Source organism: Myotis brandtii, unplaced genomic scaffold (assembly GCF_000412655.1).
Source record: "Myotis brandtii unplaced genomic scaffold, ASM41265v1 scaffold657, whole genome shotgun sequence".
In the NCBI taxonomy this organism is placed as follows: domain Eukaryota; kingdom Metazoa; phylum Chordata; class Mammalia; order Chiroptera; family Vespertilionidae; genus Myotis; species Myotis brandtii.
This window is the reverse complement of record NW_005370552.1, coordinates 552178-570613: the sequence shown is the minus strand read 5'-3', so window position 1 is coordinate 570613 and position 18436 is coordinate 552178. Positions and strand designations below refer to the sequence as shown.

The 18436-nt window shown below is 40.4% G+C and overlaps 1 long non-coding RNA gene across 11 annotated transcripts in view; it reads right to left on the bottom strand.

Annotated features, from left to right (window-relative positions):
• Nucleotides 1–18086, bottom strand: part of LOC106723843 — a 109848-nt gene extending 91762 nt beyond the window's left edge. For 7 of the 11 annotated variants that reach the window (XR_001359572.1, XR_001359568.1, XR_001359573.1 and 4 more), the window contains exons 1-3: nt 18046–18086; nt 16432–16616; nt 2045–2198 (exon numbers count right to left, since the gene is read on the bottom strand). This is a non-coding gene — a long non-coding RNA (uncharacterized LOC106723843). Of the gene's footprint in view, nt 1–2044; nt 2199–4346; nt 4362–16431; nt 16617–18045 lie in introns of those variants that run through there. The other 4 variants (XR_001359571.1, XR_001359574.1, XR_001359567.1 and 1 more) reach the window with 4 other exon arrangements.
• Nucleotides 18087–18436: the final 350 nt, after the last annotated feature.

The following is an 18436-nucleotide window of genomic DNA, read 5'->3' as shown; positions in this document are numbered from 1 at the left end:
CCCATGTGCACTTGAGAAGAATATATATTCTGTGGCTTTGGGGTTAAATGTTCTGAAGATGTCAGTTAAGTCCATCTGACCTAGTGAGTCATTTAGGATTGCTGTTTTTTTGCTGACTTTTTGCTAGAGCACTGATCACCAACCTTTCGGACCTCACAGACCACCAGTGGTCTGCGGACTACCAGTTGGCAACTGCTGGTCTAGAGGATTTATCCAGTGATGTCAGTAGGTATTAAAGTCCCCTACTATGATCATATTGCTGTCGACCTCTCCCTTGGTACCTTCCAGAAGTGTGGCTTTTTATGTATTTGGGTGCTCCTCTCTCCCCTGATATCTTCCAGGAGTTTTCTTATGCATGTGGGTGCTCCTGCATTGGGTGCATATATGTTTATCAGGGTTATATCCTCTTGTTGAATTGCTCCCTTTAGTATTATGAAGTGGCCTTCCTTATCTCTTGTTATGGCCTTCACTTTGAGGTCTATTTTTGTCAGATATAAGTATTGTTACCCCAGCTTTTTTTTTATTTCCATTTGCCTGAAATATGTTTTTCCATCCCTTCACTTTCAGACTGTGTGAGTCCCTTGTTTTGAGGTGGGTCTCTTGTAGACATGTTTTTTTATCCATTCAGCCACTCGATGTCTTTTGATTGGAGCATTTAGTCCGTTTACGTTTAAAGTTATTATTGATAGGTACTTGCTTGTAGCCATTTCTATTTTTTGTGCCTGTGTTCCTTCTTCCCTTTTTATTACTTCTTTTTTATAGCAGTCCCTTTAGCATTTCTTGCATTGCTGGCTTGGTAGTGATAAACTCCCTTACCCTTTTTTGTCTGTGAAGCTCCTTATTTCCCCTTCAATTCTGAATGATAGCCTTGCTGGATAGGTATTCTTGGATTCAGTCCCTTGCTTTGCATCACTTGGGCCTTCTCAGCCTTCATTACTATGAGATCCATCTGCTACATATACACACAGTTGAGGTGAGAACTCAAAAACAAGAACTCCAAAAAAAAAAAAAAACAATAACTCCACTCCAGGAAGACAAATAACCCAATTAAAAAATGAGCAAAGAGGTGTTTTATTTTTCTGGAAGAAAAAGAATTCAGAATAAGGGTCATACGGTTCATAAACCAGATGAGAAAATCAACCTATGTAAGAATCAGGAGGAAATAAAGAGTGATATAGATACAATAAAAAAAAAACCACTATGGAAGCTTTCAACAGTAGACTAAGAGAAGCGGAAGACCAAATTAACGAATTAGAAGACAGGGAAACAAAACACACCCAATCTGAACTGCAATTGGAGAAAAAAATCAAAAGACAGGAGGATAGCCTGAGGGAGCTTTGGGACAACATGAAATGAAGCAACATACGTATAATAGGGGTGCCAGAAGGACAAGAAGAAGAGCAAGGGCTAGAAAACCTATTCAAAGAAACAATGTCAGAAAACTTCCCTGATTTGAGAATAGCATTATTTAAAGAAACAGAAGTAGATGCAAGATCCCACTGTGAGGGGCACAGACTCTCCCCCTCCATTTGTCTATCACAGAAGGCCCACAGTTTTGTCATTGACTGAGTGTAGCTGTAACTTATTGTTAGGGAAACTTTATCTCACAGATAAGCACACTGCCATTCCTAAAGACCTGAAATTTGACTATATTGTAGATTTGAGCCAAACTACAAAAGAAAACTAGCATGATAGGTCCTAAGCATTTAGTGTAATTCCTTTTCTGCCAAGAAGGCTTATGGCTTTCATTATTACTCATTTGATCATTGTGGGGTCCACCTGCATTTTAAATGAACCATTATCTTATCATTCTGTCCTTTTCTAACCAGGCGCCTGGAACTGCTACTAGCTCTTGGTGCCTTAGGGGGGAAATCCTTTCCTTAGTGAAATATCAAAGCTGTCTAATACACCATCTTTTTCCTCTCCTACCAGCAAACATCCCTCTCTGCTCACTCAGTAAACAATTTCCACTGTTAATGTGATGCATGAAGGAGCCATTCAGGAAGTCCTTACACAGGCATCTCATTGGTGATTTTCAGCTCACCTCAAAAGCCAGCAGAAAACTTCTTCTTCTCTCCTTTCTTTGTTTTTAACTCCAAATGACCTAGTTTATTTCACAGTTCACCTCCAAAAGAGGCATGAGGGAGTTTGGGATATGCTCAGCAAGTGGACAAGTCGACAAGTGGACACAGAAACGGCTAGAACAACAGTAAGCACAAAGTTGCAAGGTCTGTATTTTTTCTTACTTTCTTCTGAGTTGACATGACTGGCCAGTTCCCAAGCAGAAAAAGCCACACATTATTTCATTATTTATCCTTAACATGACTAAAACAAGAAGACATGTATTCCAACTTTTGCAGCTTACTCCCCCCAACACACACACACATAGTACATAGTAACTGGGCTTTTATTTTCTTTCTAGATTCTTCATTTCTCCACCTCATTGGTTTCTGCATCCTGATAATAGGCACAATAATGCCTGTTCTCATTTCAGGGCTTTGCAGTTTTCCTTCCCCCCTGCATTTCCATCTTCCTGTTCCATGGGGCCTGTGGCGAGCTTTTCTTTCCCAGCCTAGCTCTCATGCTACTTCTCTCACCTGGCCTACCCATAGGTTGAAACTCTCCTTCCCTGCTGGGAAGACCAAAGCCAGTGAAATTAACATGAAGAAACAGATGCCTTAACCTTTGGGGTGTTTATAAATAAAGTTCAGAGGACAAATAGCTTGCTGAAGGCAAGGAAGCTCATTTTATATTTTTACCTCAAGTGGCTATGGCTACATTAGTTTCCTTAGAAGCAAACCTAGCCAACATGGTCAGTGATGGAAATTAGAAAATGTAAGGGATGCTGGGCTCACACATATCCTCAATAAGCAATCAGAGGAACTATATTTTAGATATTTGAAAGGTTTCTCCAGTTTAAGCACACACAGGTTCCTCTAGGTCACAGCACATCAAATATATGATAGAAGGGCATGCAGGTGGCTATAAACATTGTTTTAAGAATCCCCAGATGAAAGACGGCAGAAAGTTCCACAGCTATCATGTAGAGACTCTACTTACTTTCAGAGAAAGTGAGAGGAATAGAAAGATTGCTATAGTCGATGTTATTTTAGAGTGGGGCTTAGAGTAGGATAGGACTCCATGGAGAAATTAGAGGATAGGATTCAGAGATCTGTGAACTTAGATGGGAAAAGGTTAGCATTATTATACTCACAAACTTCACTAAAATTAAGCATTTTCTTTGTTTGGGAATGTAGGAAACAGACCACAGTTTTATTAGTAGTAGCTGTGTCTTTGTCACCAATAAACATCACAGATACATTAATATCATTAAGGTTGTTCAGATTCTCTCAATATATCACTTATGCTCAAAATTTATGTGGCACCCATATCTTTGAGCATCTTATGTCAAGAGTCTATAATGAATGAATATGGGCAGATTATTTTATATAATCACTACAACTCCATAAGCAAATTTATCATCAATACTATTTTATGAATGAGGAAACTGAGGCTTACAGAATAATGTGTCTGATTTCAAAGACTCTAATCTTTCTACAAGCACACAAATATACATATATTTTTATGACTCCCAAACATCCAGTCAAAAATTCAATTAGCATAGACACTACTGGCCATCAAACTAAATTAACTAGTAATCTGTCTCTACAATGCCACAAGAACTGGATGAAACGATGAAAAAATTATATCTAACAGATGTTTTGTCTAATTGCACTCATAATTTGATGGCCCTCTCTCCCCTTATGAAAGTGGCTGAATAGGCCAAGAATTTCCTGGGACACATGTCAAATAAGTCCCTCCTTTGGTTGAATGAGGACATGGATGCCCTCCTCACCCTGGTGAGGCTCTGACATCCAGGTCTGGTACTTTACACCCTCGCCCCTTTCAATCATGGATATCTACCCCATTCTGCCCCACTTAATGGCTTTAGGACTAAATTATTCATGAATAAAAGGGGGGAGGAGAGAGAAGGAGAGAGAAAGGTAGGGAAGGGCAGGGCTATGGCCAAATTTTGCCCTGGGTGCTGGGGAGAAAGACAGAGAGATCTGTATACTTATGGAATTAAAATTCAATATTTGAGGACCAGTAAGAAACAAGTAATTCCTCAAATAATGGATTAATTCATGACAACAGCTGTGAGTGCCACAAAGGATGAATTCAGGGCATTATATAACAAAGGTCCTCACCTAGTCTGGGGCAAAATAAAAGATTTCTCTGAGAAAACAGTGTGTGCAAACTCATCATTTATAGTATTTATGGTTTTAATATACTGCTGGCATGTAACCATCCTTTCATTATAATATGAAATACAAGTCAGACCTCACCTCTGTGGTCTCCTCTGGAGTAGAAGGGTGATTAAGATTCTGCTGGTGGGAAACAGAAGCTGGTGGCAACAGTGTCTGTCATTTGTGGTTAATGCACAGCTCCAAACAGCTTGAGATGCCCCTGGCCTATGTCACCACAACTAAGCTGAATGAGGTTGAGAAATGCAACTCGCCCAAGGTGGCCCATCCTATCCCCACAGCTGCAACTTGCTGGGGAGACTGGGGAACACTAGCCACAAGCCTCATGTGGCATTCAGAAGGCTTCCTGTGAATCCAATCAATCAAACTTTACACTCCATTGTCCCATTTGCAGATGCTGTACAACATAAATCCAGTGTCTTTTCAACTAGAAGCATAACAGTTGCAGTTACGATGAGGAATAGTCTGGTGTAAGGCAGACGGGAGCTCTGACTAACTAAGGAAGGGAAACCTCCTTTCTCCAGGAGACAGAGATTCACTCACTGAAGTTTTAAAATTCCTACTTGAGAGCGAAATTACAGGGCGTTCAGGAAGTATTCCTTCTGATAAATTATTCCATTATATTTTAAAATTCTTTTTTCTCCTTCCTGCCATCTTTTGACATCACTAATAATGGGTCCTGAGTAAAATGGGAAAGGGAAGAAGAAAGAGGAACAAAGACATTATTGTTTACCAAAATAAAAAATAATAAATTGAGTTTTGTATGGTATTTCTAACAAATAAGTACAAGAAATCTTTTATGGTCAGAATGAAATATTTTACTCACCTTAAAATTTATTCCCAAGGTATCTGTTTTATTGATGGACATACATACCTCATGACTTTGAGGAAAAATAATTTACCACCCACATAAAAAAATCCTTATTCTGGGAACTTCTGATTCTTACACCTTTATTAAAGTCTTGCTAACTATTTTCCAGGGGTTGTCCTTATTCCATAGGAGCCTTATTTAATGGTCATTAATAGAATGGATTTTTGTTGGATATATCATACTCAACTCATATTAATAACAGCAAGAACAATACCCACAATTCCCTTCATAACACTTAGAAATTTACCCGCTACTGTTTTCTTAGTACACACAAAAATATGATTCCTCATTTAGGTTAATAGATTTTTATTTACCAGCTACTAAAGTGGAAAAATAAAATTGCTATCAATCATCTATCTTTTCTATATCCCCTAAAATCATACAACTTGAAAACTTTCTAAGGGCAAAATAAAATAATGCTTCTTTTAAATAAATCAAATTTATTTAATATATCATTGGTTTTGCACTTGCCACTTGTGAGAAAGCATTTTATTATACTTAATCTAATTTAATAATTATTCTGATTCTTAATGTCAAATTCTTTCATATATTGACTTGAATTCTATCACTAGGGAAATTTATCAAAGTCTACATTTTCCCTTTTTTACAATTTATATTTTTCTTCTAAGCTTGTTTTGTTTATACTACTTTCAGGCGAAATCTTGAAATAAACTGTTCTAATTTGCATAGCATATTATTTCTCAAACCAATTCTGCAGAACACTGGTATTCCATGACTTGTTGGCATGCCAATAAAAAAGGGGTTCCAAAGTCAAATAAGATCAGATGCTGCAAACTGTAATCCCAGGTAAGTTGCAAAGCCCATTGGCATGATAAATGCTCAGAGGATCCTACTGTGAAGAAACCTGACTAACTTGGATTCAGCAGTTCCAAAGCTTTTTAAGCCATAGATCTCCCCTCTTCTTCATTGCATCCATACTTAGAGATCACAGAACACTTCTAGTCCTCAGAACATGGTTTGTATCTACATGCACACATGGTTTTGCAGGATGTAGCTTGATTCATCCAAACTAATATGTAGCCATGAGTTGCTAACCAGTTGTTTTAAAAGGAACTGTGCATTTGACTTAGCTCATGAATTGTTTTGTTGTTCCTTAAAAGTCCATTTCTATAGATAGATACATTGCTATCCCTAAACAAAGTTGAACATCCAATGACCATCATTTCTCTGGGACTGCCCCATTGTTTTTTTTTTTCAAAAAAGCTTGCCTTTTGTTTCAATTCTAGTGTCTTACAGCAATTTCAAGACAGAATCTTGGGGATGGGAAATGAGAAACCCAGAGTGCTCGAGCTTGAATAACTTTAGAAAACTCTAGTGCAACCCGTTCACTTTACAGATGAAGAAACTGAAGCTCAAGATCCCATAACCATTAGTGCTGGTTGGCCCCCAGAATCACACCTCTTCTCTATACCCCTCAGTCTCAATATCATGTTTCTCCTTTTTGTTTACCAATAAGTCAATTTCCCTGTGCTGCTCTCAGTACTGTTGAGGATTTGTGCTCTAAAAGAACACAGATATTTCGGTACACGTATTCTATAGGTTGCCAAAGGTTGTGGCCCCACCCCATAACAAAGAAACAAAATTTCCGGAGGATGAGGCCCAGAAATCAGGATTTTAAAAAGATTCCCAGGTGATTCTAATGTGCAGCCAAGGTTGAGAACCACTGCTCTAAAGCCTTAGGTATCTGCTACTCTCTTTCTCTCCCCTTTCTTCCTGCTGTTGACCTAACCACACTTCCCTGGGCTGGTGATGTTCCCCAAAGTCAAATGCTACACCTGTGGCTAATTCTCAGGCAACACAAGGAAGACTCTGCTATATTAGAAGCAATTGGCTGTTTGCAGGAAGCACGATGATCTGTAGTCACATCTCATTAGGGGTGCCTGGGCCCTGTTGTGCACAAGTGAAGGAAACACTGCCAATGTAATTTGTTTTATATGCCTAATTCTCTTCCTTATAATTAACATCTGAAATGTGAAAACAAAACGAGAGCACTTTGCAGGCATCTGGGATCCCTAGAGCACTTTCAGGAAGCCTGAGCTTTTAGAGCAGTACTCACCCTTACCTTATCCTTTCTCACAACAATCAACAGAGTGAGGGGTATAGTGGGGGGCATTCGTAGGTCACCCTGGAGGGGTTAATCCCTGGGGTACAATATGTGTGGGGACAGTGAAGAAGAAAGAATCAGCATTATCTCCCACCCCATACATGGGTTTAATTGCTGTCATCTCTGGAATGAAGTGGCCCTGCAAAGATGAATCAGCAGTGGGACAGAGCCACCTGTCAGGACCTTACTGCATATTGCCATAGGCAGCTTTCCCAGCCATTCCTCCACTGTCCTCGCTGGAGAAATGTGGTGTGATGAGTTTTCTGCCACTAACCTCCCTGGCATACAGACTGAGGTACCAAGAAAGAGTGTCTTTCACAGTCTCTGCAATGTGAATGGGGCTGTGAAAAAAGTTTCTGGTTCGGCCATGAGATCTGGAGCTTGCACAACTAAGATAGGTCAGATGAGATTGTGTCTACATCATGGTGCAATAGGCAGCTCTCTTAGTTGCAAACATCAGAAACTGACACTAGATTATTGAAGTTGAAGAATAATTTGTTTGTAGGAGACTGGTTAGCTTTCATACTTGACAAAAAAGCAAGAAGATGAGATGAGCAAAAGAAATTGGTGACTACCAGCACAGATAGGGTCGCACTGTATGATCGGCCTGGTTAGAGTATACAGGGCACTGCCACTGTCACTAGAGGTCATTGCTAAACAATGGGTGCCACCCACTTCTTTGTCTCCCATCAATCTCCATCCAGGAACATAGGAAGGGGGCTCAGATCTGGGGTAGACAAAATATAATAAGTGTTTCCTATCATTGGTCAGCACACTTTGCAGTATACTGGTTGACATTTCAGTTAATGGGTTTATATTAAATCTCAGAAGAGTCAAAGATATGGCAGGAGATGTTAATGACAGAGAAGACTGTTTTTAATCTCCCTTGATATTCCCAGCCCTCTAATCACTGACTAGCTCATGGATAATGCATTTTTGTCTTCTTCCTCCTCCTCCTATTTCTCCTTCTCTTTTTCTTCCTTTCTATTTTTTCATATCAATGTCAATAATCACCTATTGAGCAATCTTGCAATTTGTTAGATGATTTACATTCATTACTTCACTTAATTTTCATGGAAACCCATGAAGCAGATATAATTATTCCCATTTTCAGATAGGAAAATTAAGATTTTAAAAATTAAGCAACTTGCCCAAAGTCACCCAGCTAATACATTACAGAAGTGGGATTTGAACCCAAGTTTGACTGACTCCAAAGCCAGAGGTTTGAGATAAAGGACTCCCTTTCAGTATTAAAAAATCTATAGGCACTAACAAGATAATACTTGTCTTGTGTATTGATTAGATATCCTATATAATAAGAGAGGAATATGCTAATTAGCCATTACTCCCTGAGGCGTAACGACCAAGTTCATCACGACCAGATCATAGATCAGCCAGTGAGGTACAAGTGGGCTGCTGCGGAGAGCTACAGGAGGGGGCAGGGCAGCAAGTTATGAGGGGAGGAGGGGGGAGGGGGGGAGCTACAGGAAGGTGGGGCAGCAGGTGGAGAGCTACAGGAGGGCAGCAGCGATCTACTGGCTACAAGTGGGCAGCAGAGAGCTACAGAACAAGGCAGGGTAGCAAGCAAGCGGGAGGTGAAGAGCTACAGGAGAGGGCAGGGCAACAAACTATGGGGGTCAGGGGGAGCTATAGGAGGGCGGGGTAGTGGGTGGAGAGCTACAGGAGGGCAGCAGTAGGAGACTGGTTAGCTTTCATACTTGACAAAAAAGCAAGAAGATGAGATGAGCAAAAGAAATTGGTGACTACCAGCACAGATAGGGTCGCACTGTATGATCGGCCTGGTTAGAGTATACAGGGCACTGCCACTGTCACTAGAGGTCATTGCTAAACAATGGGTGCCACCCACTTCTTTGTCTCCCATCAATCTCCATCCAGGAACATAGGAAGGGGGCTCAGATCTGGGGTAGACAAAATATAATAAGTGTTTCCTATCATTGGTCAGCACACTTTGCAGTATACTGGTTGACATTTCAGTTAATGGGTTTATATTAAATCTCAGAAGAGTCAAAGATATGGCAGGAGATGTTAATGACAGAGAAGACTGTTTTTAATCTCCCTTGATATTCCCAGCCCTCTAATCACTGACTAGCTCATGGATAATGCATTTTTGTCTTCTTCCTCCTCCTCCTATTTCTCCTTCTCTTTTTCTTCCTTTCTATTTTTTCATATCAATGTCAATAATCACCTATTGAGCAATCTTGCAATTTGTTAGATGATTTACATTCATTACTTCACTTAATTTTCATGGAAACCCATGAAGCAGATATAATTATTCCCATTTTCAGATAGGAAAATTAAGATTTTAAAAATTAAGCAACTTGCCCAAAGTCACCCAGCTAATACATTACAGAAGTGGGATTTGAACCCAAGTTTGACTGACTCCAAAGCCAGAGGTTTGAGATAAAGGACTCCCTTTCAGTATTAAAAAATCTATAGGCACTAACAAGATAATACTTGTCTTGTGTATTGATTAGATATCCTATATAATAAGAGAGGAATATGCTAATTAGCCATTACTCCCTGAGGCGTAACGACCAAGTTCATCACGACCAGATCATAGATCAGCCAGTGAGGTACAAGTGGGCTGCTGCGGAGAGCTACAGGAGGGGGCAGGGCAGCAATTATGAGGGGGTAGTGGGTGGAGAGCTACAGGAGGGCAGCAGCGATCTACTGGCTACAAGTGGGCAGCAGAGAGCTACAGAACAAGGCAGGGTAGCAAGCAAGCGGGAGGTGAAGAGCTACAGGAGAGGGCAGGGCAACAAACTATGGGGGTCAGGGGGAGCTATAGGAGGGCGGGGTAGTGGGTGGAGAGCTACAGGAGGGCAGCAGCAACCTACTGGCGCACGGATTTGTGCGCAGGGCTACTAGTATATATATAATGACAAAAACAATGTTAATTTAGGATAAATTAAGATATATTTTATGAATTCCAATAGTATCTACAAACATTGTATTAATCACAACAGAATATACATGCATTTGAAAAGTGTATGTGAATGATATATTGGTTATCCAGTCTTTCACAAAGTCCCTCACACATGCCCCTTACCATAACTATGTCGCTTCAACCCACCAGCTAGTGAGCAGGCATATGACTGATTTTGACCAGGTGGTTCAGAACTTTGATATGAACCACAAGTCATTAATAACTGCATTAACACATATAACTCTGTTGCTCTCATAAAATGCACTCTGATTAGGTTTCCATGCTTATTCATCCTGACATGGACAATGGAAGTATTTGTAAAGCCATTATATCATCCCAAACCCCAGTTGGCTGCCACATCCTCCATGTCAGGATGAAGAGCACACACTTTAAACCTATCTGCCTGAGTTTGAATTCTGGGTCAGCCACTTACTAGCTGGGTGATTTTGGGCAAATAATGTAACTTCTCTGTGCCTCTCAGTTTCTCCATGTGAAAACTGGGGCTAATAATAAATGACTTAATACATATAAGCACTTAGACTAGTGGCTGGCAGAGTAAGCTCTCATTACTCCATACTGCCCAATAATTATAATTTTGTCCACTCCTCCATTAGACTTGTACAGTTTGAGAGCAAAGGCTGTGCCTTTTAGCTCTGTTTTCTGTGCCTAGAACAGTGCCTGACACTTGCTGGCTATACCACTTATGTTGATGAATAAATAAATGATCTTTTGTGATTTTGACAGAAACCAAAATTTATTTTCCAGAAAATAATAGCAAATTGAGAGAAACCAGCTGATGATTAAAAAAAAAAATCAGATCAGGTGTGCAGCTACAGCTGAGAAGTGTCCAGTTACATATCCCATTGCCGGTTTCAACTTTCTAAGTCCATAATTATGAAACAAATGCTGATGCCTTATTTAATTTAAACATCTTCTTTTAATACAGAATTTATTTTCTCTCCCTTAGCATAAATTTTCAGTGGCCTTACAAAGAGGGAAAATAAACTTTTACATTTGCATGTCAAATGTTTTAATTTTTTATTATAAAATTTGTCTTTCTAAGACATTCTAGAAATGGCAGCAGAATGGTAGCCTGACTGCAGGCTCAAAAATGCTCTCAGCAGCTCAGTTTTCTAATGTTCTGTTCTGGGGCAAGCATTTCTTGATTGGGTGGGAGTTACAGAATATATCTTCTTTGTTTAGGGGAAAGAAAACTGCCTTGATTCCTGAGCCTTGATTTTCTTAACAAAATGATTGTCAGAAATGCCCCTGCCCTTCCCCTCCTGCTCCAGCCACAAGGAGAGGGGTATCATTTAATGGTTCTTATCAAGGGAATAAAAATGAAAGGCAAAGAAAGTGGTAGAAGTGGGAAGCTCTCCAAAAGTCATAGTGCCCATTACGGTGTGCTTCTAATTCTAGCTACAGATACAGCTGAAAACTCTAAAGAGTTAGTTCTTAATAATCTAAGCAACATTTTTTTTACTTGATCATAAATCACAAACCTTTAAAACAACTATTTCCAGTCAGCAAAACATTTTTACAGCTCTGCTTGTTTTACCCTGTGGTGACAGACTTATCTCGCTCTGTCCTTATCCTAAACTCAGATATGACAATGGGAATGGACAAAGATACAAAGAAAATAATCAAATATCAAATAAGAAAATACCAAAGTCTGTGTTTCCTCAGTTGGAGTTTTCAATTCAGCTGGGAAGTTTTCTGTGGTTTGTGGAATGTTTCAAGTTTAAAACCACCACAGCCAGAACACACTCTAAAAAATATCTCCTGTGTGTATGTTGTATGTGTTGTTTTTGTTATTGTTTTTTAGGGGGTTGTGTGAAGTATAAGAGAAGATATTTAATGGTCTAGCTCTGCACCTTCAGAAAGACTGGCTGTGTTCTTAGGCTTGATATGAACTTGGCTGTTATTTCTTAACAAATCATCTTAGTAATCTAACCTGCTGTTTTCCCAACTCTAGAAATGGAACTTACTTGAGTTCAGTCCCACAGATAAGGCAGGAGGACTATTTAAAAAGTTAGCCAACATGTCACCTACTAGGGACTTTTCATAAAGTAAAGAAATTAATATTCTAAATAGTTTTAGCCCTCTAGCCTGTGCATGTTTCAACTTGCTTCATCATCCACAGAGAGCCTTTTCTTTAAGCTTCCCCATGAGTGTGAGCACAGGTTCAAATGGTGGTAATTATTATTAAAACAATTGTGTTGTCCTCCCAATAAAAATCACTCTGTTGATCAACCAATTTGCAGCCCCCTTGTTTGAGGACCCTTATGCCAAACGTAGCTGCAGATAAATTAGCCCACGTGTGATTGCATGTGAAAACACATTGATTTACGATTTTTCCCCTCTCCCGTTCAACCTGACAACTTGTCTAAATAGGCTTCTGTCACGACCTGACAGCTCATGGATAAGTTGTGTACAACAGACCATTAAAACAAAATGTTCTGAATATGGAGAGTGCAAAACACAGACAAAGGGATAAGATTAAAAGACAAAAGAATGAACAAAGGAGATGAGGGGAGTTGTGGAGCCTGAAGAATTACCCTTTAATTGTGCTTTCAGACTTTGTCACAGGCTGGATTCTTGGAAGTAAAGCCTGAAATGGAGTTTGAGGAGATTGCTTATGAAGGATCAACAACTGTGGAAGGCAGGAGACTGAGGCAGGATTGGGCAGAGAGAGAAGTTGAGCTGTGATGCAGGCTGTACAAAGTCTCAGCTAAGACCCCCTTTCCTGGGGAGTTTGAGAGTGGTCCTGTGTTGGGCTGAAATGGTTGGGACCTTATTATCCCCTATCACTCAGTCATTGCAAAGGCAAGGATGTGCTCTTAGGTTGAGGTGGCTCCCTGAAGCTAAGGCAAACCCTGACTAAGCTGACAGCTGTAATACAAAGTCCTTCCTTGGAGGGGGATCTAGGCCATGCATGCCTGTGTCCACCACAGAGATATTTACAATTAACTATATGATTGTAGCCCAGCTGTCTACATCTCCACATCATTTTCCAGTCCAGATCATGTTATAAATCTCCACAGAATAACAGCTCATTTTATTAAGCACTGATTAGCCCCATGCTATGAGCTGTATCTACCTTATCTCATTTAATTCTCATAACAACTCTAAGAGACAGGGATTTATAAAATCCCCATTTTTAGATGAAGCAACTGAGGGCACTAAAGATGACTTGTCAAAGGCCAAATAACTGGTGAATGGCAGAGTTGACATCTGAATTCAAGGCTGTTTGTGTTCAAAGTTCACTCACTTAATTATGAAACTGTTCTCATTGAAACAGATATAGGTTTATAGGTCACTACTGCCACTCCTTCCCTGACCTTCACCAATAAGCTCACAAAAGAGCCTATTTCTTGGGTGGAGAGAAATAGCCATGTGTTCCAGTAGATCTTTGCCTCTTTTTGACTGTCAGAACCACTAAGTATTTTATTTAGCATATACTATGTTCTATTGCTTCTGGTTGGATTCCTGGGGAAACAAGGAATTTATTAGGGCTTGCTCTATGCATCCACAACTAGGAAATGGAGGACAAGAAGCAGGAGTGAGCAGATGAAGTTAGACTGCAAAGCAGTTTCACTGAAGGTATCAGCTGATCCCATAGGGAGCTCTAGCTAAAATGGCTCATCAGAGTTGTCCTAAGTTGGGACAAGGGGGCTCAACCTTTAAATACTGTGCCAGCCAGCTGTTGGGTATGGGATGCCTTGGGAATGTAGTATGACCTTGAGCTAGGTGGCTCTCTGCAGCTAAGACAAATCACAAAGTGAGACTCAGCTGAGGGGATTCAGAAGGCATATCTCAGCATCCACTACAGCTATTTTCCTTCAAATACTCCAAGGATTAAATATTATTAGTACCATTTAATAGGAGAAAAAAATGATGGCAAGACAAGTTAATGACTTATCCAGAGACATGTAGGTAGCATTTAATTATCAATACGTTTAACTAATATATGTTGAGTACCATCTGTGTGCCAGGCATTGTGTTGGGTCCTGAGAATTTAATGGTGAACAAAAAAGGACCCCTGACTTCATCCAAATGATATTTTAGTGTTGACAACTGTTCTAGACAAAGAAAAAATTAGGAGTTTGTCTATTTTTTATATATCTAAAAAACAGCTATCTAAAAAATACTTAATTCAGAGAATGGACATTTAAAGCCCATTTGTACATGTTGCCAAACTTCTTTTCAAGAGAGTTAAAAAATTGTAAACTTGTATACTTAAAATGTTTAGAACAGGGAAAAGGGAAACCTACTTGATCATGAGATTTGTGGTTAGCATAAGGAGGAAGTGTTCTTTATAAATCAACCTTTAACTAGCCAGCCAGTTTTCATCTGGAATCTCCAAAGGCACTGCAGATAATAATACCCAGTTCTTCATAATTTCACTGATAGCATCAATAACATCAACAACAAAAGCCAACCAGTCAAAAAGAAAACTTTTATCAAGCATCTATTCTCATTAGCTCATCTCACTTAAGAAACTGTTGTTTAAGAGATTTAGTAAGTCGATTACTTCCAGACAGAGTGAATAAATAGTGTAACTGAACCAGATCTCTTATAACCTAGAAATTTTCTAACAATTTATTTTCTTATTTTAAGCAATATAATTCAACTAATTTTAAAATATATTTTTATTGATTTTATAGAGAGGGGAAGGGAGAGGGAGACAGAGAAAACCATCAATGTGAGAGAGAAACATAGATCAGCTATCTCTTGCATAACCCCTACTGGGGATCAAGCCTGAAACCCAGGCATGTGCCCTGACCAGGAATAGAACAGTGACCTTTTAGTGCATGGGATGCTGCTCATCCAACTGAGCTACACCAGCCAGGGCCAATAATTTCATTCTTGACTATCTATTGAAGGCCGGCACAATCAAAATGGTGCCAAACTCACCTCTCAACCCACTCTGTGCTTTGGCACCATGGCATTTATTTGGATAGGGAAAGAAGGAGAGGGCAAGAGTTGCCTCTACTCTGGGTTCTGATTCAATAGACGTAAGGCATAGCCTGTTATTTCTATTTGTAAAGTGTTTTCCCTACTCCTAAATCCCCCAAATGAGAACCAAGGCTTTCACATCTAGAACTTTTCCTTTCACTTACCCCTGAAATGTTTCATGTTTTAGTCCATCAAGACAGTCAAGGAACTTGTTAGCCAGTTAAAAAGGTTGGTTGGAGTTCAGCTTTTAATGGATGATCCTGAATCACACTGCTACCCTTTAAACTAACATTTGTAGGTCAAGTGTGTTTGAGACCTGATCAGTGAGTGACTACATTGTGCAGACCTTAATGGCAGGCAAAAAGACATCAGGATTCTGGGAGTCCTGGAATAGTGGACATAATAATGGGTATAAAAAAATAGACTAGAAGCAGGTCTTATCATCCATGACTCAGCAGGGAAGAGGTAAAGCAGTCTCAAAAAGACCACTCAAGAGATGGACTAATGCATCTTTGTGTTGCAAGGATGGTGCTAACCTTGCACAAGAAAAAAAAAGCCATAGAGCTCCACAACTGGTAGGTAAATAGAGAACTGTCAGGAGAGTTAAAAAAAGGATTGAAACTGATGCAAATATTTGCTCAGAATAGACCCATAAGTTGTGCAACTCTCTTATATCACCTGAGCTGAACAAGACCTGCTCAGGGGAGAATTCCAAGATAAACCCTAAGATCATAATTAACAGGACAGAAATGATAACAGCAACCCAGATCTCAGAATGAAGCATGTATACTTGTATTTTGCATTTCTTCAAATTCTTTTAGATAAACCCCTGCTTGCCAAAAAAAGATGTGTGCCTATGTAAGGGTGGTCAAAAGCCTTGCTTATAGTCAGGTTTTCAAAAGTGAGTTCTCAGAGAAAGTGCCTGGAATAGTGTTGTAAGGATTTTAACCACCACAAGGAGGTAACTTATTACACACACAAAATGATAAATTCAATAGTCATAACAACTAAAGTTCTCAACAGAAATAACTTCTATATCTCCCACCCATGTAGACCTGCCTACATAAAAAAGCTGCACTGTGTGGATACCTACCTCCATTTTTCACCAGGAACCTCAATCATGTAAAGACCTAATAATACCAGCTTGTGTTCATATAGCTTCTAGGCTTACAAAGTAAATTCAATATGTATGTAAGCCTCAAAACGATCCCAGGAGATATCTTTCATATGCCCCCATTTTATTAAGGAGTAAACTAAGGCTTACCCAGGTTAAATGACCACCCAAAATTTCCACTTAGGTGTCCACTTCTGATAAGGTTGGAGTAGATTTTTGCAGATTAGCCTTTCCACAGAGAATGACTTGATGAGTGAAACTGAAATACAAAGGCCTCAGAGAGCTCCCAACGCAGCAGGGACTTGAAAAACCTGTGTCTTAGTCCTTTTGAGCTGCTATAACAAAAACATTACTAGGTGGTTTAAATATCAACCACTTATTTCTCACAGTTCTGAAGGCTAGAAAGTCCAAGATCAAGGCTTTGTAGATTTGATGTCTGGCCAGCTTCCTGGTTCATATATAGCCATCTTTTCCTGCAACTTCACATGGTTGAAGGAATGAAATATGGCTCTGGGGTCTCTTTTTAAGGGCACTAATCCCATTCACAAAGGATCAGCCCTTATGACCTAATCACCTCTCAAAGGCCCCACCTCTCATCAGCACACTGAGGGGGTTAAGACTGTAAAATGTGAATGGGGGTTGGGGACACAAACATTTAGTCTACACCAGCTAGGATCCGAGAGAGATAGGAAGTGCATTGAGGAGAATCTGGCATTCTGTACACAAATTCCCCCTTGAGGCATCTGCTGATTCATAGGCAACTTGGGGCCAAGAGTCTAAGAAGCCAAGTACAAAGTGTCAAATAAGACAGTGGGAAGCCAAATGGAGCTTTTGGTAGTCTCAGAGTATGGGGAGACAAAACTTGGAGTTCAGGACTACTTAGTAGGTCAGAACTTGAGGGGCTAAGATTTCAGAGAGTGGGGGAACATACTGAAGTGAGCCTGAGATTCTTAGAAGCATTTGACACAACATCCATCCTTTCTGCATAAAGATTCAACAAGCTTGAAGGTAAAGGGATGGAAATAGTTATACCATGAAAACATTAACCAAAAGAAATATGGCATAGCTACAATAATAGCAAGTAAAAAAAAAAATAATAATAGCAAGTAAAGTAGAGTTTCAGGCAAAAAAGTATTATGAAATAAAGAAGGACATTTGATAAAAAAGGGTCAGTCTGTATGAAGATAAAACAACCATATATGTATATACTAATACTAAGGACCCAGCGCACAAATTCGTGCACCTTGTAAGGAACTGTGGGCCACAAGGCTGCGGTGAGCACAGGGGTAGGTCTCAGCCCATCCTCCATGCCCTTGCCTAGCCCCTCCCACCATGGCCCCCAGTCCCTGTCTGCCAGCCCTTGCCTAGCCCCTCCCACCATGGCCCCCAGTCCCCTGTCTGCCAGCAGCCCCACTCCTGCCACTGCTGCTCCCACCTGCTGATAGCATGGAGCAATTGGGACTGGTGCCAGCAGTGGGTGCAAATGGCTGCCGGCCCCAATTGCTCCTCAGGAGCAGGGGGAGGTGGAGAAGCCCTCAGGGGCGATCAGGGCTGGCAACCGCCGCTTGCACCCACTGATGGCATCAAGTGATTGGGACTGGCACCGAGAGCCGGCAGTGGGTGCAAGTGGGGCTGGCACCAGCAGCAGGTGTGAGCACTGGGCAGGACTGTGGCATGCAGGAGCAAAGAATTTTCAGTAGCCACCAGAGGCTCGCCCTGACGACAGTGACCAGCGACCCGCCTTGCTCTGGTGTCCCCACTCACCTGCTCCACCATCCCGCTGCAGCCGATGCCCGCCATGTTCTGTGCTCTGCCACCTGCTGCTGATGCCCGCCATGTTCCATGCACACCCCCTGGTGGTCAGCACACGTCAAAGCAATCAGTTGTTCGGTTGTTCAGTTGTTCCACCGTTCAGTCTATTTGCATATTAGGGTTTTATATAGATAGATAGCCTCAAAATCCAAAGCAAAAATTGTCTGAAATAAAGAGGAAACATATATCCACAATCATGGTAGAGAATTTTAATGTAACTGCCTTATTGTTGAAGGTCCAAGGCTATCAGCAAGCCTATACTAGTATACCACCATTTTCCAAATACACAGCTTTCAGGGAATTGTCTAAAATAATTCCAAGGATGGAAAAGAATTCCAAGGAA